This window comes from Carettochelys insculpta, chromosome 28, assembly GCF_033958435.1.
Source record: "Carettochelys insculpta isolate YL-2023 chromosome 28, ASM3395843v1, whole genome shotgun sequence".
Lineage (NCBI taxonomy): Eukaryota > Metazoa > Chordata > Testudines > Carettochelyidae > Carettochelys > Carettochelys insculpta.
In genome coordinates, this window is record NC_134164.1 from 10,726,954 (window position 1) to 10,742,342 (window position 15,389).

Genomic DNA, 15,389 nt, shown 5'->3' on the forward strand with positions numbered 1-15,389 from the left:
CCACCACCCAGCGGGGCTGGGGTCCAGCCTGTGCCAACTGGTGCCTCTGGCGCGGCGCTGCGCCCTGGCGCCTCTCCCTCCCCCGGCTGAGCTCTGCTGGGGGGCTGCGGGCAGGGGGCTCCGGAAAGGCCCAGCAGCCCTGGGCTTTGGGGGACTCTCCCCTGCCCGCCACTCTCCTCCCGGCCTCAGGACCATTACCCCCTTCCCCACAAAGAGAGCTAACCCAGCAAAGGTCCTCCGTATGCGTCGGGCATCGGGACCCTGAAGTTGCGACTTAAAGCCAAAGGCTGTATAAGGAGGGATTTCCCCCCTAAGAAATGGTGTAACTAGAGAGGGATACCAACTGTCATTGGGTAGATTTTGCCTGTGGGACCGTTAAACCCTAATGGGCCACTCACCTACTGTCCCAGACATTTAAAGCGTTTTCAGCATCATTTAAAGCAATGGTCCTCACCCCAACTACGTGTTTAACCCATTTTTATCCTATGTGCAGTGTGAGTCAGAGGCGAGCCGCAGGATGCTGGGAGGAGAGGCTCAGTTTCCGTTTTCTAAATGATTTAAGGACTTAAGGGTGAGGAATTTTTGCGTCCTGTTCCTCAGAGTGTCAAAGATGTAAGCGTGAAACAACTTACACCCAAGAGCTGATTGTACTGGCAACTCCTGCTGCCCAGTGCAGGTCTTCCTGCCCCTTGCCCACCCTTCAGTCTCATTCTGGAACGGCCCTGAGCTAACCACAGCACCCCCAGATTCAATTCGCACCTCTCTTTGCAGATGCGGAGCTCACCTCCCATCCTCTGGTCCCTGGCTGACCAGGAAAAGTGAGAGCCTTGAGAATTCCAACTCCAGTGAACTTTGAATGGGAATTTTGATCAGTGTATTTATCTTACAGTGAAGAAAACTCAGTCACAGACAAGCAACAAGAGACATAACTTTATCCAGGGGGAACACAGTGAGTCTGTGGCAGAGCCAGGAGGAGAATCCAAGAGTCCTGGCTCTTAGCCTCTCCTACTCTAACTGCTAGACCTTTCTGTCACTGCAGTGGAGTTTGGCAAGTGCTGTCTCACAGAGAGGGGTGATGGCCACTCTCACCTGCCCTGGATCCCTGGGGGATAGAATCAGGACCAAACAACTCTGCTTCTTGTTTTGTTTCTTGGTATTGCTGGACCCCAGGGACAATTTTCAGTGTTTCCAGGGCAAGAGGAATAGACCTGGTAGGTAGAGCATTCTATTTCTTGCTGCCTAGCCTACTTGGCTTGAGTCTGTCCCGGAGGAAGCTGGCAGAGGAGGGAGCTGATCATATAAAATAAAGCCATGGGCCAGGACACTGACTCCTTGCAATATCATAGAATCATAGAACACTAGAACTGGAAGGGTCCTCAAGAGGTCATCGAGTCCAGTCCCCTACCCTCACCACAGGATGAAGCATCATCTAGACCATCCCTGAAATATCTCCAAGAATGGAGATTTCACAACCTCCCTGGGCAATTTATTCCAATGCTTAACCACCCTGACAGTAAGAAAACAAAAAAGCAGTAATGTAGCACTTTAAAGAACAACAACATAAATGATTAGTTGATGAGCTTGGGTGGGGCAGACCAGCTTCTTCAGATCTGGAGCTAGTGCTGTACTGGAAATGTTGCTGAAAGTGAATTGGTGTGATAAGTATATAACAGAGAGATGGAAAAATAATTGAACGGAAAACTGGCAAATCAGGTACGTGGGAGAGAAGTGGGTGGAGAGGTGGAGGAGTGGGGAGAAAATTACTTACTGTAAGTGTCTATTAAATGACTTGTCTGAGATCACTATGAATATCGAAGATGGGGAAGCTGTCTTTGTAATGCGTAAGGTAATTACTATCTCTAGTGAGGCCAAGTAACAAAGTACAGAATATGAGCACAAACTCTAGTTCAGATGCTTCCCTTTGTAAGCTGCTGTTAAAGTCTCTCTGTTTTAAGACATGTATTTTCAGGTCTTTAACAGAATGGCTCACTTCATTGAAATACTCACTGACAGGCTTATGTGTATTCAGATTCCTGATATCTGCTTTGTGTCCATTCATTCTTTGTGAAGTGTCTGTTCAATATACATAGTGGAGAGGCATTGCTGGTACATGATGGCATATATAAGGTTGGTTGAGGTACAGGAGTATGAGCCCCTGATCCTGAAACTGACATGGTTAGGTCCAGTGATGGTGATCCCAGGAAAAATGTGTGGATTAAAGTTGGCAACAGGGTTTGTTGCAAGGAAATGTTCAGCATTAGTATTACTGTGGTGTGGCCTGTGGTTGCAAGAATTTTCCTGAGGTTGGGTGGTTGTCTGTAGGTGAGAACAGGCCTCTCATCCAGAGCCTCTTGAAGTGTAGCAAGAGGAAGCTTTTTAGTAATGTCCAACCTAAACCTCCCATGCTTCAGTTTAAGCCCACTGCTTCTTGTCCTATCCTCAGAGGCCAAGGCAAACAGTTTTTCTCCTTCCTTCTTGTAACACTCTTTTAGGTACAGGTTGAACTCTCTAATACAGAACTCTCGTGTCTGGTAAACTCCATAATCCGTCATGATTTTAGTTAGCTGGATGACCACTATCATGGGTGCGGCCAAGTTTTCCATGGTCCCATAAAGTTAGGGTGAGCAGAGGTCCCATTTTTAAAGGGACAGTCTGATATTTGGGCCTCCCTGCAGGCGTCCTTATTTTTTTTTTAAACGGCCCAATTGCCCTGTATTTTCTGTCTCTCTCCTCCCATCTGTACTGGGGAGTCCTGCTGCTGGATGGACCCTTGCTCATCAATGGTCCACCCACCAGCAGTGTGTGTGTATGTGTTGAGGGTGGAGAGTCCAGTGGCTGATGATGCAGTTGGGAGTGTAAGGCTGCTGGTCAGGCAACATAAGCCACCGGTCCTGGCTCTCAGTGCTCTGTGCTGTTGTTTAGCCGTAATTTATCCCTAAATGTCTTCTAAGAGCCCACAAAGCTGTGAAAATGTTGGTAATGTGCTAGACAATATTGACCTCCCATTGTCCAGCAAATTCTCTCATCTGGCACGGGTCAGGTCCCGTAGGTGCTGGCCGAGAGAGGTTCAACTGGTATTTGTAAACTGCTGTCATGTCCTGTCTCAGTCTTCTCTTTTCTAAACTAAACAAGACCAATTCCTTCAGTCTTCCCCCATAGTTCACATTCTCTAGACCTTTAATCATTCTTGTGGCTCTTCTCTGGACTATAATAGTAATAATAATAATAATAATAATAATAATAACAACAACATTGCTGCAATTCTGGGGGCTGTTATACTGGGGCTGCCTGGATGCATGTCATGTTCCCCAATGGTCTGAGAGCCTGAAGCTTCCAGTGGCATTAGTGCAGTGTTGGGGCTGTCACACTGTAGCATTTTTTTTGTGGGGGGGGAAGGTAAATCTTTTCAGAGGGACCTGGGGTTACCCTGCCTTGTGTGCAGCACACCCCAGCTTTCTGCATGAATGACCCTCTGCACCACAGCATCCGGTGCTGCTCCATAGGCGTGGGGGAGGGAAAACATCTATAGAATACTGTGCTGCCTTGTGGAAGGATGGGTGGTTGAGGCGTGCCTGTCCCAGGGAAATTAGTTGGGAATAGACCAGCCAGTGAGAAGGGGCTAAGGCTGCAATAGCTGGGCTGCCATTCATCCCTGATTTGCTAGGGACAGGGTAAGTCTCTTGCTTTTCATCAGTGGATCGCCACGTGCTTTACAACAGAGGGTAGTATTATCGTCCCATTTAAAAGATGGGGAAACTGAGGTACAGAGAGTTGAAGTGATTTGCCCAACATTACCCATGAGGTCAGAGCAAGGACCAGAAGTCAGTGCTTCTGAGTCCTAATTCAGTATGCTACCCATTTGGGCACACTGCCCCCCCCCACCCCGGCTCCCTGTTCTACTCTCACTTGGGTGAAGCCAGAGGTGGCAGGAGTCAGCTTCCAGCAGAAGCAAGAGAACATCAGAAGGGCCATACAGAGTCAGGCCACTGATTCATCTGACAGCAGCCAATGCTGGGGACTGCAGCAGGAATGAACAGACAGTCCAATCACCAAGTGATCCAACCCCAGATATCAGCTGCCCTCAGTTCCAACAGCAGATCCCCTCAGTTCACACACTGCTCCTGCCAGTGATTGGGACCAAGAGCAACCTTGGGGTTCAGAATATCTGGACAGATAAAGAGGGGGTCAGTACTGCAAGAAAGCTAGGGTTCCAACCCAACCTTAGCTAGGCAGCTGCTCATCTGATCCCTTCGATCACAGTTCTTCGTGCTCTTTGTATTTCAGTTGCTTCATTAAAGGACTTGGGAGTTGAATTTAATTTTACAGAGATTTGCAAAATATGTGTAATAACAGTAACTAAGGGCTTAGGTACACTACCCCGGAAGATCAGCCCTCTCTGGGTCGATCTTCTGGGGTTCAATATTGCATGCCTCATCTGGAGGTGCGAAATCGAGCTCTCGGGGTCACAGTTGACCCCATACTCCTTGCGAGATGCAAGGAGTAAGGGAGGTCGACGGGAGAAACTCTTCCATTGACCTTCCCCTGTATAGACAGACAAGTTAGCCAAGCGCAGATAAGGCAATTTTAGGTATGCAATTGGCCTAGCTAGAATTTTCTATCTGCGATTGACTTTCTTGGTCTAGTATAGACATAGCCTAATAGAAGAAGGCAAGAAGGGATCACATGACAATTACCTATTCTGTTCGTTCCTGCTGAAGCACCTGGCCATGGCTAGTGTTGGGAGATAAGATACTGGGCTAGACGGACCTTTGGCTGAGCCAGTACAGCCATTGTATATTCTTGTTTTGAACTGTGCCTTAGCTAACATCAACTAGAAAACTGGTCAATATAATTACATATCGGAGAGGTAGCCAAGTTAGTCTGTATCTTCAAAACAACAAGAAGTTCTGTGGAACCTTATAGACTAACTGATATTTTGGAGCATAAGATGAAAGCGGGTATTTGTCCACAAAAGCTTATGCTTCAAAATATCTGTTAGTCTATAAGATGCCACAGGACATATAATTACATAGGTTTTCAGAATCCAGTTATACACCCACAATAGAACATAACCCTTATTCTCAATCACTATGTAGGGAGAGTGACTTGGTTTAGATTTTTGATTGAGTCTCTTAGCATAGTAGCTCACCTTTACCACTTGGTTATCAGTCATGGCGTGGGAAGTAGGAGTGTGGGAAGAGGGGTGAGTGTGGCCTGACATTGGGACCCCAGACAAGGTTCCCTCTAAGTTTTTCCATCCATGGGTGGAATGAATTTTGTTATGTGCACCATGGCACGTACACCTGTGCACCATGAGTAGAAACACCTGCTGTTCATGGTGGGTGGCGATGAGCACTCTGCCAAGCAGCTGGGTGGCAACTGAATCTTTCCTCAGCAGCTGCCCAAGTGTGCAGCTTACAGGGAACACTGGTCCCAGGATCCCAGTTGCTAGCTCCAGGGGCTCTGCTACTGCCAGTCCCAGCTGCTGGTCCCACACCTGTGACTCCTCAGCCACTCCCCACTGCAGCCCCTGCCTGGTGCAGTGAGGGTCACAGATGGAGATAAGAGGGGCCCAGCTCTGCACCCACACCCTAAAAATGGTTCCAACACCACTGTTATCAGCTCTGGAGTTTCTAGAACAACACAGGCAAAACACTTCTGTGCTGGGTCACCAACAATTTGGCCAGTTACTGCCAATTTACCTAGGTCCCCTTCCCAATGAATCTATGAATCTATTCAACTCTTGTTATTTCCTTCCCCATGAATTATCTTAACCTCAGGAAATAACACTCCTAACCACCTCACCTAAACATGCACGTTTATCACACACTGGCCCTGTCTACACGTGCCCCAAACTTCGAAATGGCCACACAAATGGCCATTTCGAAGTTTACTAACGAAGCGCTGAAATGCATATTCAGCGCTTCATTAGCATGCGGGCGGCAGCGGCACTTCGAAATTGATGCGGCTCGCCGCTGCGCTGCTCATCCAGACGGGGCTCCTTTTCGAAAGGACACCGCCTACTTCGAAGTCCCCTTATTCCCATCTGCTCACAGGAATAAGGGGACTTCAAAGTAGGCGGGGTCCTTTCGAAAAGGAGCCCCGTCTGGACGAGCCGTGTGGCGGCGAGCCGCGTCAATTTCGAAGTGCCGCTGCCGCCCGCATGCTAATGAAGCGCTGAATATGCATTTCAGCGCTTCGTTAGTAAACTTCGAAATGGCCATTTGCGTGGCCATTCGAAGTTTGGAGCACGTGTAGACGTAGCCACTTAGTGCCGTTCATAAAGCTTGTACAGAAGCTCCCACTGTATGTCTCTGTGCCCTTAGAATATAAATGGAAGACAATCAACTGTCATAGACATGTGTACAACATACTATGCTATGGTTACACTACAGCGCTCTGTTGACAGAAATCAGGTGGTGACATGAGTGATCCAGCCTGGCAGAAGGGGGAGCTCAGTGGCTTGAGCACTGGCTGTCTAAGCCCACCATGGTGAGCTCAATCCTTCAGGAGGCGATTTAGGGGCCTGGAGCAAATAGGCTTTTAATTAAAAAAAAAATCTGTCAGGGATGGTGCTTGGTCCTGTTATGAAGGCAGGAGACTGGACTCAATAGCCGCGTCTACACGTGCACGCTACTTCGAAGTAGCAGCACTAACTTCGAAATAGCGCCCGTCACGGCTACATGCGTCGGGCGCTATTTCAAAGTTAACTTCGACGTTAGGCGGCGAGACGTCGAAGTCGCTAACCTCACGAAGGGATCGGAATAGCGCCCTACTTCAACGTTCAACGTCGAAGTAGGGCACGTGTAGACGATCCGCATCCCGCAAAGTCGAAATTGCCGGGTCCTCCATGGCGGCCATCAGCTGCGGGGTTGAGAGACGCTCTCTCCAGCCCCTCAGCTCACTGGTGGCCGCGTGGAGCGGCCCCTTAAAGGTCCCCTCCCCCTCCCTTCCTGTGCAGGAAGCTGAGGGAACGTGCAGGCTGCAGCCTGCACACGTGGCCAGCCTGCACCACCCTCAGCCCCCCACACAGCTGCGATGGCTGGCCGGCAGCCCCCCCAGCGCCCCCAGGGGACCCCACCCCAAGGGGAGCCAGGGCAACCAGGCTGGCAAGCGGCAGCGGGGCCCCTCCTGGACGGAGGCTGAGCTGCGGGACCTGCTGGGGCTCTGGAGCGAGGAGGAGGTGCTCCAGGTAATGGGGAGCAAGAGGTGGAACGCGGATGCGTTCGCTCAGCTGGCCGACGTCCTGGCTGCCCGGGTTCACCCTGCCCGCACTCCTGACCACGTCAGGAGTAAGGTCAAGGAGCTGCGGCAGGGTTACTCCCGGGCCCGGGATGCGGCCAGCCGATCTGGGGCTGCCCCCGTCACTTGCCCCTTTTACAGGGAGCTCAGGGACATCCTGGGCCCCCGGCACACCTCCTCCCTCCGGCCACCCTTGACACCTCGGCCGACGAGCCCCAGCAGGCCCTGCAGACAGAGTCCGCCCCGGAGGCAAGCCCCGCACCCCGGGGGCCCCCCCCGGAGGCCACCCCCAGGCCATCGCGGCAGGAGGAGGAGGAGGAGGAGGAGGAGGAGGGGGGCTCCTCCTCCGCAGAATCCAGGCTGCAGATCCTCCTTCTGCCATCCCGGAGCAGCAGCAGGGCCTCCGCCCCCCCGGGATCTCCGGACCATGGGAGCGGACCGACAGGTAGGTACCCCCCTCTGGTGGACACCCCTGGGCTTGAGGGGCGGGGGTAAGAGATATGTGTCCAGGGCCCCCCACATGCTCACATGGCCATGGCCCCTAGGACACCAGGGCCATGGCCCTCACAGCACTGCATCAGCCCCTGCCCCCTCCCCACCCCGCATGACAGTGCCATGCCCCATCCCCGGGCCAGGGGGGAGCGGAACCTCGAGGGGCCCCCGGGAGGAGGGGGTGGGACACCCCGCAGCAGCAGCAGCAGCAACAGCATGTGATGGAGTGGGGGGAGTGCCAAAGGGAGACTCAGGCTACATATGAGCAACAAGAGCCGAATAGCTCCCAGGGGCAAAGGAGGATCCTGGGGCTACAGCTGGCAGGTGACACCTCTGCCCTGAACAAAGAGGAGGGAGGAGCCGAGCTGGCTTTGAATTGCGGGGGCGGGGCGGGGGCCACAGTTAGAGGCTAGGGGAAGGGAGAGCTGGAAGGCAGCCAGCCTGAGGAGGGGGAAAGCTGCATCCCAGAGGGGCACCCCTTGGGGTCTTCTCCCCAGGATGGGTTGGAAGGACTGTCTCTTCCGACAGCTGGTGCTGTCACTCCTGCCAGAAACTGGCCATCTGTGGCCTAAGAAACCTCTCCTGCTGTCAGACCCTGGGGGGTGAAGTGAGAGTCGCTCCCACCAGGGGACGGGGTGCAGGGCAGGGGGACCCCTGAACCCCATCCATCACAGCAGCATCTCCCGGGGACGGGGATGGGGAACCTGCAGCACAGGGCTGGGGGAACAAAGGCCACGGCTCAGGGCCCACACTAACGCCTGTCTCCATTCTTCTTCCCCACCTCCTCTCCTGTGTCCTGCACCTGCACCATCAGAAGGACCGGAAGAGAGCGCCGGCGAGGCGTCAGTTGTCCTGGACAGCCCTCCGGGACCATCGCTCCAGGCCAGCCCCTCGGCCAAGGACCGACCGGCCCCACGGCGGGCTAGACGGCGGACCCCATGCCACCAACAGCCGACGGCGACGGACCCCCAGCTGCTGGCCATCCACCGTCGGCAGCTGGAGGTCGCGGAGCAGCACCTCCAGCTGCAGGAGCGGGTGCTGGCCTGGCGCCAGGAGGCATGGGGGGCCTACATGGAGACATTTAACCACTTGGTGGACTACCTGGCCCCCCATGCCGCGCTGGCCACCACATCGCCCGCCCTGCCTGCTCCTGCAGCCCCACCACCAGCTGCTCCGCCCGTCGCCGTCCCATCCGCCGTCGCCCCGCCACCCACCGGCGAGGGCCGGAGCGCCGAGGGACCCCTGGAGCCACCTGACACTCGCTGGCCACCGAACCTTCCGGTCCAGCCCACCCCTACCCAGCCACGGACCAGGCTGCGACCGCGGCGGGGCTCCCGGCCGCCAACGCCCAGTGCCGGGCTATAGGGGCGAGGGGCCCAGGACGTGGCCCCCCCCCCTTGTATATAGTTGGACCCTGTTCTTTTCTGCCCCCAGTTTGCCCCGTCCCCCCATGTAAATAGTTCTCCCCTTTATCCTCCGTGGTTTTCTTTTGATTATTGAGGACTGTTGTTTCTTTGTATTGTTTTATTTTTGTACATATTGCTTTTGTTCAACATGTTTGTACATAGTTTTTGGTTTTTGGTTCAAATATTTATTTACAGTTACAAAAAAAAGGTTCGGAAAGAAAAAAAAAAAGTTTACGTTCAGCCACAAGTGCGTGCTGTCATTTGTCCAGGACAAGTGGGAGGGGGGGGCGGTGGGGTGCTCCATGGTGTAGGCGTTGGGGCAGGAGTGTGGTGGAGGAAGGGGCGGGCAGTAGGGGGCCTGGGCAGAGTTCACCCCGCGGCCTGTTCATCAAAGTGGGCCCGCAGGGCCTCCCGGACCCCGGTCCCCTTGGGGTCCACCTGCCGACTGGGGGCAGCAGGTGGCTGGACGTCTGCCCTGCCAGCCTCCGCAGCCCAGCCCTGGAAAAAGGTGTCCCCCTTGCTCTCTACCAAATTGTGCAGGGCGCAGCAGGCACCCACAATCTGGGGGATGTTGTTGGGGCCTGCATCCAGGCGGGTCAGGAGACATCTCCAGCATCCCTTCAGGCGGCCAAATGAGCGCTCCACCACCTGGCGCACATGGTTCAGTTGCTGGTTGAAGCGCTCCTGGCTAGCGGAGAGATGGCCCGTGTAGGGGTGCATGAGCCACTGCCGGAGGGGGTAGGCCGCATCTGCGATGACGCAGAAGGGCATGGTGGTGTCCCCCAGAGGGATCTCCCGCTGGGGGATGTAGGTCCCCGCCTCCAGCTGCCGGCACAGGCCCGAGTAAACCCGGGCATCGTGGGTGCTGCCAGGCCAGCCCACATAAATGTCCTGGAAACGTCCCCGGCTGTCCACCAAGGCCTGGAGGACGACAGAATGGTAGCCCTTTCAATTCAGGTATCGTCCTCCACTGTGATGCAGGGCGCAGATGGGGATGTGAGTCCCATCCAGAGCCCCGAAGCAGTTGGGGAAGCCCAGGATGGCAAAGGCCGCGATGGTGGCATCTGGGTCCCCCAGCCTCACGAGCCTGGGGAGGAGCATGGCATTGATGGCACGCACAACCTGCAGAGAAAGCACATGGGACAGCACCAATGAGGCGTGAGCAGGGTGTGCATGGCCCTGCCCTGCCCTGCCCTCCCCTGCCGTGGCCCCCCTGCCCTGCCCTGCCCTCCCCTGCCGTGGCCCCCCTGCCCTGCCCTGCCCTACCCTGCCCTGGCCCCCCTGCCCTGGCCCCCCTGCCCTGCCCTGCCCTCCCCTCCCCTGCCCTGCCCTGCCCTGCCCTGCCTTGGCCCCCCTGCCCTGGTCCCCCTGCCCTGCCCTGCCCTGCCCTGCTCTGGCCCCCCTGCCCTGGCCCCCATGCCCTGCCCTGCCCTGGCCTCCCCTCCCCTGCCCTGCCCTCCCCCCGTGGGTTCGCTTACCTCCATGAAGACAGCCCCGACGGTGGCCTTGCCGACACCAAACTGCTGGCCCACGGATCGGTAGCTGTCGGGAGTGGCCAGCTTCCAGACCGCGATGCCGACCCGTTTCTGCACTGTGAGGGCACGCCGCATGGCGGTGTCCTGGTGCCTGAGTGCGGGGGTGAGCCACTGGCACAGCTCCAGGAATGTCTGCCGGGTCATCCTGAAGTTCCTGAGCCAGCGGTCGTCGTCCCACTCCCCAAGCACCAGCCGCTCCCACCAGTCGGTGCTGGTGGTGTAGCTCTACAGCCGCCGGCGTGTGAGGCGGGGTTGGGGGCGGGGTGCTTCAGGGGTAGGGGTTGAGCCCTGCTGCCCTGGGGGCATCTCCTCCTCTGGGGCAAGGAGGTGCTCAGCTGCCTCCCGCATGGCACGGAGCAGGGCAAGCCCTGCTCCTGCCGGGAGGGCTGGGTGGACCTCTGGCTGCTGCTGCTGCTGCTGCTGCTGCTGCTGCTGGGGGTCCATGACTGCGGCGCCCGGGGTCTGTGTGCCTATGGCTCCTCAGACCACGTGCTGTGCAGGCTGAGTGTGTCTGGGAGGGGCCCTTTAAGGGAGCAGCTAGCTGTTGCCCCGGAAGCGCTAGTCCGCCCTGTGACCCTGTCTGCAGCTGTGCCTGGCATCCCTATTTCAATGTGTGCTACTTGGGCGTGTAGACGTTCCCTCGCTGCGCCTATTTCGATGTTGGGCTGCGCAACGTCGAAGTTGAACATCGACGTTGCCGGCCCTGGAGGACGGGTAGACGCTATTCATCGAAATAGGCTATTTCGATGTCACTACTTCGAAATTAGCTACTTCGATGTAGCGTGCACGTGTAGACGTAGCCAATGAGTGCCTGAGGTCCCTTCCAGCTTTATGAGATGTGCATTTCCATATATATATGCAGATGTCTTCTGAAGATTCCAAATGAGCGCTGTCTTCTCTTTCCAATCTGGTCTGGGAATGAGACATCAACTTTTGAGATCTTACAACTGGGACTGGACCTCTTCCAGACATGTCTTGCCATACCACCCCGCAGAAGGCAAGATGGGCTGGAGCTGTCACTACAACCATCTTGTAACATACCCGGCATTCCTTCAACTCTGCTATGATCACCCATGTGCCTCCACAAGTCACTTTATGGCATTTCCCTAGTCCAAGTTCACAATTCTGCTGTCTCACATTTGCACTGCTCACAGCAGCATCCTGAGAACTGCTGAAAAGACCAGTTTAAAGTTCATATAATTTATACACATTCTCTCCACAGCCTTTAATACTCTTTAAACTTGTTTTCACTCCCCATTATACAATGCCAAATCACTTCAAGAACTGGAGTTCTCCATCTGCCTGGAACCACTGTATAAATCTTCCATTTCTGTTACTCTTGTCCTAACAATGGTAGGACCTTGCTAAGTTTGACTCAATGGTATTTATGGATCATTAACCAAACAGGGTGTGTCTACACAGCAAAGTTATTTCAAAATAACAGCTGCTATTTCAAAATAACTTTGTGAGCATCTAAATAATACAACGTCTATTTCAAAATAATTTCAAACTAGCTGACACTTATTTCAAATTAGGTAAACCTCATTCTAGGAGGAATAGCACCTATTGGCTATGTCTACACTAGCCCCAAACTTCAAAATGGCCATGCAAAAGGCCATTTCAAAATTTACTAATGAAGCACTGAAATACATATTCAGCGCCTCATTAGCATGCGGGCGGCAGCGGCACTTCAAAATTGACTCGGCTCGCCGCCACGCGACTCATCCAGACGGGGCTCCTTCTCGAAAGGACCCCGCCTACTTCGAAGTCCCCTTATTCCTGTGAGCAGATGGGAATAAGGGGACTTCGAAGCAGGCGGGGTCCTTTCGAAAAGGAGCCCCGTCTGGATGAGTCACGCGGCGGCGAGCCGCGTCAATTTCGAAGTGCCGCTGCCGCCCGCATGCTAATGAGGTGCTGAATATGTATTTCAGTGCTTCATTAGTAAATTTTGAAATGGCCCATTTCGAAGTCTGGGGCTAGTGTAGACACAGCCATTCTGAAACAGATATTTCAGAATAGGGGCTGTGTAGACAGGGAATAAGCATTATTTTGAAATAAGCTCTTTTGGAATATCTTATTCCAGAATAAAGCAGCTGTGTAGACAAAGTATTTTGGCTCTAATCTGAAATAGGGTCTATTGTTTGTGTTGTTTTTATTTTGCCCCATCCCTGCTCCACCACCCGCTCTGCCAGGTAGCCTTGCCTCCACGTCCACTTCCCACAAGGCCCTCTTCTTGCTCCACCTCTTCCCACCGCTGTTCTGTCCCCTCCCTGAGGATTCTGCCTGCTCTCTGCTCACTGCTCTCTGCCCTCTGCCCTCCCCAAGCTGCTGAACAGCATCTCAGAGTCAGTGCGTATGCCTCAGTTTACCAGAGTCTAGGTGGGTTTTCTGGTAATCTTGACTTCCACATATCCATCACCTACCCCAGACCCATGGAACTTTTTCTTCTCTAACTTTCCAAAGTGGAATTACCACAACAGTGACAACTGCTGAGGTAAGAGAAGCCGAGGATCACAGAGATGCTGCAGCAGATATACAGAGAGCTCGATTCTGCTCTTGAACCACAGGCAAGGATTTAGGAGGCTGGTATATCCCAAGGCAACGAGAAGCAGGCCAAGCATTGTCACAATGGAGCAATAAGGCACTTAGATGATGTGAGATTCAATGAAGGATGTGAAATAAAACCCACAAGGTACCAAACATGAATGATTCCAAGATACCTTACCCAAGAAGAAGAGAAATTGAATAACTGATGTCCTGGTCAAATCACATCCTGGTGGATTACATTCCAGCCTCATGAATCAAATTGTGTCTGCATTTTCAGCTGGAGTCGGAATTACTTTTCACTTACTGAACTAATTCTTGAGCAGTTTTGCTCTGTCCTGATAAAATGCCTGTTGTATGCCACTCCAGTGGTGGCTGCATTTCAGTGATAAGTGAAATGATTCCTGGATGTATTTGTAGGCTGTTTGGGGATTGTTGGCGTGGAAGGGACCATAGGGACAAAACTGATTATTTATTTCATTTCTCGAAGGGTGCACCTCCCAGTGCTTTCACTAAAAGATATAATACAAACTAAAATCCTGAAAAATGATTAGGTGCATTTAGCCAGGAAAATAGTTAAAAATCATTAAAAGCCTTGAAAAGGCAAACCAGCTGTTTTTGTTTGTAAAACCTCTCCGAGAACATCTCAGAGAACCAACAGACAGTGATACAAGAGAGCAGTCTTTACAATACAATTCACTTCTATATCAAGCCTATGTAAGCATATACATTAAGCTTTGGAACTCATTGTTGCAGGATTTTACTGAAACAAGCAGTTTGATTATTTTTTTATTTTTTTAAATTAGCCTCATGAGCTGCACTGGAATTATAATAATTAGGTTAACATTACATGAGTAAGCAATCCTTATGCTGCATGGCATGAGTAACTCCTAGCTGAGGTCAGGAAGCAATGTTGCAGATAGTTTTTCACAACAAGGACCATTATGTTTTGGTTTTGCATTCTAAGACATTTGATATCAGAGATCTTTGGTGTCAGGAACTTGGGTTATAACAGGAGCAGAGCTGGTCAACAATTTTTAGAGGCATTAGTTTACTGCCAGCAAATGCTGATTTTGATGAAACTGAAATATTTCACAGATCAAATTTTTGGGCCTTTCTACAGAAAATTATTGATATGTTTTGTTCTGACTTTACTGTTGTATAATCTATCTATCTACCTATCTATCTATCTATCTATTTATCTATCTATGTTGCAGTTTGTGCATCTGCCTGTGAATCTGTCCATCTGTGGGTCCATTTATTCAAATATTCTCACTAAACAATAAGAGCTAAGACACCAAATTTGGTACTCAGTTTTCTCTTATCCTAATGTAAAGCACAGTCAGAGTTTTAGTGTGCCAGGAAAACAGGACATGCCTGGAAGGGGATTGTTTTCCATCAACAGAAAAATAGGGGCCTGATAGGAGAAACAGTTAGTCTGCAGAGTGACTACAGAGGGGTGGCCACACAAGGAAGAGAGTGGCCAGCTGGGTCTGGGGTTCAACATGTTGCCCGCCAGTGGCCCAGGTAAGTGGCCCTCTTGCCTCAAACCCTTCTTCTTCAGCCTTTGGCCATAGGACCAGAAGCAGGGAGGTGCTAGATGGGGGTGGGGCAGTCAGGGAGATCACTGCCAACCATTAGCCCTGCCACCCTAGACCAGCACCACTGTGGGATGGCACGCACAGTCCCACCCCCGTGGCACACTGCCAGGGGTTGGGGCCATGCCACACAGCCCCAGCCTCCCAGACCACCCCCACCCCGCCTTCTGGAGGAACATATTGCTGGGACCAGGCATTGCAGCCCCAACATCCTTCCGGAGCAGCACCTCATTGATACCGCCCAGTCTATGTCATTTCTATGCCCTCTTCAAAGCAGGGGGCTAGTGTAGACATGGAATGTAGTGTAGCCATAGCCTTAAAGGCTGGTAGCAGAGGAGAGGCTGGAGTGGCAGGTATGGGGGTAGCCAGGGGATGCCCTAGGTGCAGAGATGGCTTAATCATTTCATCAGGGTCCAGACTTTCTCAGGACCCAGCCACAGAGGAGATTGTTAGCATCTTGCTGCTTCTAACATTGCCCCCTGGACTGAGGATTTTCCAGCACTACATATTGTCTGTTCCTGCATTGGGTAGTCCCCAGCAGAACGGATCCCATCTAGGGCTGGGCGTTAACC